Source organism: Piliocolobus tephrosceles, chromosome 9, assembly GCF_002776525.5.
Source record: "Piliocolobus tephrosceles isolate RC106 chromosome 9, ASM277652v3, whole genome shotgun sequence".
NCBI classification, from domain to species: domain Eukaryota; kingdom Metazoa; phylum Chordata; class Mammalia; order Primates; family Cercopithecidae; genus Piliocolobus; species Piliocolobus tephrosceles.
Window position 1 is genome coordinate 51,875,117 of NC_045442.1, and position 7,255 is coordinate 51,882,371.

A 7,255-nucleotide genomic window follows, 5' to 3' on the forward strand; every position below is an offset into this window, starting at 1 on the left:
CCAAGTGAGCTCATTGTTCAGTTCCCACCTATGAGTGAGAACATGCGGTGTTTGGTTTTCTCTTCTTGTGATAGTTTGCTAAGAATGATGGTTTCCAGCTGCATCCATGTCCCTACAAAGGACGCAAACTCATCCTTTTTTATGGCTGATATATGCCACATTTTCTTAATCCAGTCTGTCACTGATGGACATTTGGGTTGATTCCAAGTCTTTGCTATTGTGAATAGTGCCGCAATAAACATACGTGTGCATGTGTCTTTGTAGTAGCATAATTTATAATCCTTTGGGTATATACCCAGTAGTGGGATGGCTGGGTCATATGGTACATCTAGTTCTAGATTCTTGAGCAATCGCAAAAACGATGGTTAGATGCCACGAAGTAGGTGGCAATGCCTTAACCGTATGCGTGTTGTCAGGCCCGAGGGCCTCTTCCATCCTTGTCAAGGGGAGTGCTAACGTATTTTTTTTATTTTAACTTTTTTTTTTTCAGGGACGAAGTCTTACTATGTTGCCCAGGCTGGTCTCGAACTGCTGGGCTCAAGCAATATTCTTGCTTCAGCTTTCCAAAGTGCTCAGACTATAGTCGTGAGCCACTGTACCCAGCCCCGATTCCATTTATAAAAGCTTTCACGTGAGACTCACCTTTTATAATCTCTCAACTGATTACCTCAAAATAAACTGATTTAAAAACTTATTTGCATATGGAATTTGTTTCACATTTGCCAAGTCTTATCGACTGAAAGCAAGTCACATGTCTTACTTGCACTCAAGGGGAAGAGATTATACAAAACATGAGCAGGAAATTGTAAATGCCATGGGGACTGTCCTAGGGTCTTTCACAGATGCCTAGTAAGAAATTGTTCCTAGTGTATCAGACATACTTCACACAGTTGCCTTTCATTTAAGTTTTTCGATCTTTAATTTATGACTCCATGAAAAATGTGAATTTATATTTACTTATTTATTTATTTTTGAGATGGAGTCTCTCTCTATCGCCCAGGCTGGAGTCCAGTAGTGAGATCTCGGCTCACTGCAACCTTGGTCTCCCGGGTTCAAGCGATTCTCCTGCCTCACCCTCCTAAGTACCTGGGATTCCAGGCACCCACCACCACACCCAGCTAATTTTTGTATTTTTTTAGTAGAGATGGGGTTTTGCCATGTTGGCCAGGCTGGTGTTGACCTCCTGACCTCAGATGATCCGCCTGCCTCGGACTCCCAAAGTGTTGGGATTACAAGCGTGAGCCACTGCACCCATCCCTGAATTTAAATTTTTACCTCCCAAATCTTGTGAAACTTTTGTAAGTCCTAGTCTGCTTCTTTCTCTTTGAGTTTTGGCCAATGAAACGAAATGATAAATATCCCATAAGGGACAAAAATAATTGCTTTGTTTCCCCCTCACATCCTGCTTCCTTGGTTGTTCTTTGCATCTCAAATTGCTCTTTCTTATTTTTATCTGTCCGGTTGGTTGGTTGTGTTGTTTATCCAGTTTTTACAGTTGTTCTCAGGCAGAATACTTCTGACAGCAGCTGCTTCATCAGAGCTAGAAGCAGAAGTTGATAGAGTTTGACGGTACAAAATTATTTTAAACTTTTGCAAAATCCAATTCCTTCTTTTTTGAAACAAGTTTACTTAGCTTTACAAAATACAGTACATAAGGTATAACTTAGAAGAATTATTGTGTTCCTGCTCATACTCTTTATTTAACTCTATTAATATAGATGGATGTTTCCGGAATGTTAGTGTTTTAGTATTCCAAGGAAAGAAGGGAAGCAGATTCAAGTTAAAAAAGCTATTTTTAAATTCACGTAGTAACTTTGTTGCCATCAGTGATAGTGGCAAATGAGAGCATGGATGAAAGCCTTAATCACCCTATAATCTCCATTAATCTCTTCCCCATCAGTCCTTGAGAAGGAAAATAGATAATTTCTCAACCATAGTAAGGGGAAATGTCAAGCCCAATTCAAATCAGATTGCTACTGCTAAGCCCTTCCTGTAGAAATTTCTGGAATTTCCACTAGTTGCCAACTATAGTCCTTATTTATGGTACAATTAATTGTCTGATTCAATTTCCTCAGGAAATCTGGCAATAAAAGAGAAATTTATTTTCTGAAGGTTGAAGCACCCCAGAATTAAGGTGATTTGTCAGTGGCTACATATGAAAGTAATAATCCTTTATTGACTTTTAGGATTTTAGGTTTCAATTAAATAAAACTTATGACATCATTAATATCTAATACTATCATTGGAGAAAATGTAATTAAATATGGCATGCTATTGGAGCCAGACTGATATGTTCCAATGATTGCAGAAGCTATTTTAACCATTTGATACTTGGTTTTCTCTTCTATGAAACCAGTTTAATAATATCAATGGTCAACACATGTCATTATTGAGTATACAAATAACATAAAATGTGTATAGTATAGTATAGTATAGTAATGCTTTAAAAATATAAATCTGTTTTTAATCTCTCTTTCTCCCAATTTTTATCTTATTTGTTTTCCTTCCTCCAAGCAGATAATTAATAAATGAATATTTTCTCAAGGGAGAGTTTTGTCTAAGTAGAAAATAGAAACAAATATCCATAGATTTGTTTTCTAAAAGCTTAAATTATCCAGAGAGAGAGAGAGAGAGAGAAAGAGAGAGAGACAGAGAGAGAACTTGTTGGCTTAAGCAAAGTACTTATGAGCTATATAAGTAAGAAACATTTCTCCCCAAGAATGGAGAGAATGATTTTCAGCCTCGAGTAAGTGGAATAAGGAAAAATGAGTAATTATTACACCAGAAAAGAGGAGCCCTCCACCATGCTTCCTCATGGAGCAACTGGGGTAGCAGAACAGCCCTAGAGATATCTGTAGCACTTGAGAATAAAGGCAACCTGTGTCCTACTTCTTAGAAATTAGAGAATGGTTCCATGAGATATCCAGAGAGCTCAACTTTCAACCCTGGGAGAAGCTGATTAGTGATCTCAAGCTGAGGGTTTGTGAGGCCAATGGTGCTTGGGGAATTCGGCAAAGCACCAAAACTATATCTAATATTTTGAACTATAAGAAAATGAAATTATATTTTTGCACACATAATTGTCTCCTAATATTCTTATCTTTTACTGTAATAGCAATAACAAAAGTATTATTATAGTATATGCCATGTATTAGTACATTTGCAACTTTAGATAATATTTCTCCCCCTTCACAATGTAATTTTAGGCTAACTACTAAAGCAAATCCTATTCTTGACTTAAAAATCTGTACCAATGTGAAACTTAACATGATCTAAAGAAAAAACCTTTAGAGAACAATAGCAATAAGCTTCATAATGTTATAGTAAATTTTCCTAAGAGATAAAGAAGGAATGCAAAAATTTCCAACATCATAATGCAATATGAAACATCAGCAGAGATCTTAACAGCCATTAAAACGAGCAAAGAAAATATTGTGCAAATGCATGCCTATAAATTATGTAAAACTGACAAGTTTCATGAAAGATGCATATTATCAATATGACAAAAAAAGAAATAAAAAATTTGTCTATTCCTAAATCTATTACAGTAATTGAAATTGAGGTTAAAAGCTTTCCTGCCAAGAAGTCTCCATGTAACTCAGATGACTTCAGTGGTGAACTTCACCAAATTATACATAAAGAAATAATAGAAATTTGGAAAAATATTTAACAACATGATGAGAAAGGACAATTTTTCATGTCATTTTGTGGATCCTGTGTTTCCAATGTAACAAAATTAACCAAACTGGGGCTCCCATCTTCTCCAGACTACTGCTGTCCTCACTGCCTCTTCATATTAGGAAGATGGTGAAGCCACAGTTTTCCCCAGGGCCAGTCTTAAAGTATCTAATAAAGTCTGAACTTTCCCCTACAAAAAAATTAAATAAAATAAAAATCTACACATTAATATTTACCATAAGCATAAACCCAAAATCCCTTAAGATGTTTTAGCCAAAGGAAATCCAGCAATTCATGAAAAAAGTTATACACCATGACCAAGTGGTATTTATCTCAGAAATTAAAGAAAAATCTATAGATAATTATAATAATAAAATTCTAACTTATTTCTCTCTATAATTAAAATCTTCCTGAAAAGGTCCATCCTCTTCATTCTATTCATCATTGTACTGGGATCTTAACTGTTGCTATAAGGCAAGAAAAGGAACTAAAAGACTAACAAATTGGAAAAATAAATGAAATACCTTTATTGAGGTATGACATACTCATGTAGTTCGAAAAGCCTAGGAAATCTTCAAAAATGCTGCTAGAACTCACATATGAGGTAAGGATATTTTAAGATATACTGTTAACAAACATTAACCATTTCTATATGTTTTCAATGAACAATATGAAATTGAATTTTAAAGTTTTAATATAAATGCCATTTAAAGTAGCTTCAAAAACATTACATTTTTAGGGATGTATTTAGCAAAGTATGTGTAAGATCTGTGTACTGAGAACTACAAACCACTGCTGAAAGAAATTAAACCAATATAAACTGAGAAATATGCAATGATATTGAATTACAAAAAGACAATATTATTATGATATTAGTTATCCCTAAATTGATGTGTAAATGTAGTGGAATACTAATTAAATCTCAGCCGAACAACTTTGAGAAAGAATAATAGATTGTGAAGAAATTTATTTATTGTTTTTAATACTTAACATAATGTCTCTGTATTAAAGGCAGTATATTTGTAAAAAAATAAGCATAAGATCAATAAAACAAAACAGAACGTTTACATATAAACGCCCATACATATGACTAATTGCACTCAATATGAATTTCAACTAATTTGAATAAGAAAAAGGTAGTTTTTTCAATCTATGGTACTAGGAAAATTGTATAGGCAAGTTAGAAATAAAAAGTTGTTTTACTTCAACTTTATCTGTCACTAAACTAAAAACAAAGTAAGTAAAATGAGTAAAAACTCTAAATGTAAAAGCTAAATTTGTAATTTAAGAATAAAACATAGGAGCAAATCTTCTCTGCTTAAGTGGAAACGAAGATTACTTAGCACACAAAATACAGGAAACACAAAAGGAAAAACACTGTAAATTTGACTTACCATGACAATTTAAATGTTTTGATCTTTAAAAGATTCCAATGACCATATGAAAAGCCACAAACTGGAAGAAATGATTCGCAATTTAAATATATGTTAAGGACTTTCTTAGAGTATGCTTAAAGAGAATTTACAACTCAATAATAAAAAAAAAAATACAATTTTTACAAGTGGGCACAAATTTGAATAGACTTACCAAAAGATGATATATGAATGGTTAAGAAGCACAGGAAAAATTTCTGTACCTCAGTAGACATCAAGAATGCATAAATGAAAAGCACAATTTTATAAAACCACACAAGTTCTAGAATGGCTAAAATTAAAAAGACTGACGATAAAATCTGTTGACTAGGGTAAGGAGAAACTGAAATTTTCATATGCTGTTGGTGCAGTATCCACTGGGTCTTTTGAAACACTTACTCTGGGTAAATCCAGTTTTCCTATAAGAAGTTTTAGTAGTTTGAGATCTAGAAGTTTGAGATCACTGTGCAGTGGAAAAATCCAACCTTGCCACATAGAGAGGACATGTGGAGTCAGAGATACCCAACTAACACCATTATTTTCTTTCTATTCCATCCCAGGTACTAGTTATGTGAATAAGAAAGCTCTTATAGGTCCACAGCCTTGGCTATCACCTGAATAACAACTTGAGGGACCCCAAGTAGGAATCACCCAGTCTGCAATCTATCACCTGCAATCTGCAATCACCCAGTCTGCAAGTCTATCTAGGGACTGAAAAATACCCTCAATAACAAGAACAACACAAATATCAGTTCTGAATTCACTCATGATAATTTATATTTCAAATTTTTCACTTAAACTTTTTCCAGGGATAAATATTATTAATACTCTCTGGAGATAATTAAACTTTTTCAATCACACATGAATTAGAAAAATGAAATCACTAGATATGCTTTACTAATGAGATGGCGAAGGTAGTTTCTCTATAAATTCAGATAAACAAAAGTACCAGACATAGAAATCAGTCTCCATTTCAACTATGATTTTAGCTAAATTTGACAATTAATTGAAAGAAAAGTAAGCTTATTTTAATTTATATTGCATTTCACCCAAGTCTCATAAACAATTATGTCTTTTCCATATCTAATATATATTCAGAATATTAAAATTCAGTGTAAAGTAATCCAGAAAAATAGTATAACATCATTTTTCTTTTTTATGCTGACCTCATGAACTTGTTAAACTGATAAGAACAGAAAACATAAATCCAAGAAGCAATGCATGAAATTTTAAAGGAGTTTTTTAGTTAATATTATTTTTTAACTTTAGGGGTAAAAGGAAATACATGTTAAATTCATGTTTAAATAAATAATCTAAAATGGATTTAATTTTTAGTGAAATTTAATTTCAAACTGTTGCTTTCTTACTGACTTTTCTTGGTCTCTGGGGCCCAAAATTTTTAGTCAACACTTTACAATTGCATCAGAAATATAGCTCTGGTATTCTGTGATATATAGATTGTCAAAAAGCACCAGCTTAGGAATTATGGAACAAGTATCCTAGACCTGTCATCTGATATTAACTAGAATATTAATTTTGGTTGAAGTCTCAAGGAACAGTGGTTGATTTGGCATGTTCCTTACTTCCCGTCACTAGAACAGGAATATTTCAGGCAGTGATTAATCCATTAGTCCAAAGTAGGTAAATCACTGAATTAACATCCTAGCAAATTTATGATAACCACGTAATATGAATGGGAAATTAACATTTGTTTCATAGAACCATTAAGAGTTGAAGCCATAATATAATAAAACACCCTAATGATAAAACAATTGACTGTGGAAGTGTGATGTTGCCATCATGCCCATATGCACACACGCATCTATGTAAACACACAACTGACAACTGACACACCATACACCACTTAAAGGTCAGATGGCAATTAATAAGAACATTGTTCTCAAAGCCCGGAGAGAAGCATTTGTGTTACATAATGGATATATACCTTGTAAAGCTGTGACTACAGTAACTTGAACTTTTACCAGTAGAAGAGGAAAGCGCAATGCTAAATGTTAGCAGTGTGAGTTGATTGCTATTGACCATGTTTGTCCAGTTAGTATCAGAAAAAGCTAAGTACAAAAACAGCTTTCCTGATTTTTCAGGTAGTAATAATAGAAAACAAAGTAAGTCCACAAATTCAGGGATATATGAGACTGAAAAGGACA

The 7,255-nt window shown here is 33.5% G+C and overlaps 1 non-coding gene across 1 annotated transcript; it reads right to left on the reverse strand.

Moving 5' to 3' along the window:
- Positions 1-353: 353 nt before the first annotated feature.
- On the reverse strand, positions 354-478 carry LOC111551342. The gene has a single exon (XR_002734328.1). It is a non-coding gene; the product is annotated as a U6atac minor spliceosomal RNA (small nuclear RNA).
- Positions 479-7,255: the final 6,777 nt, after the last annotated feature.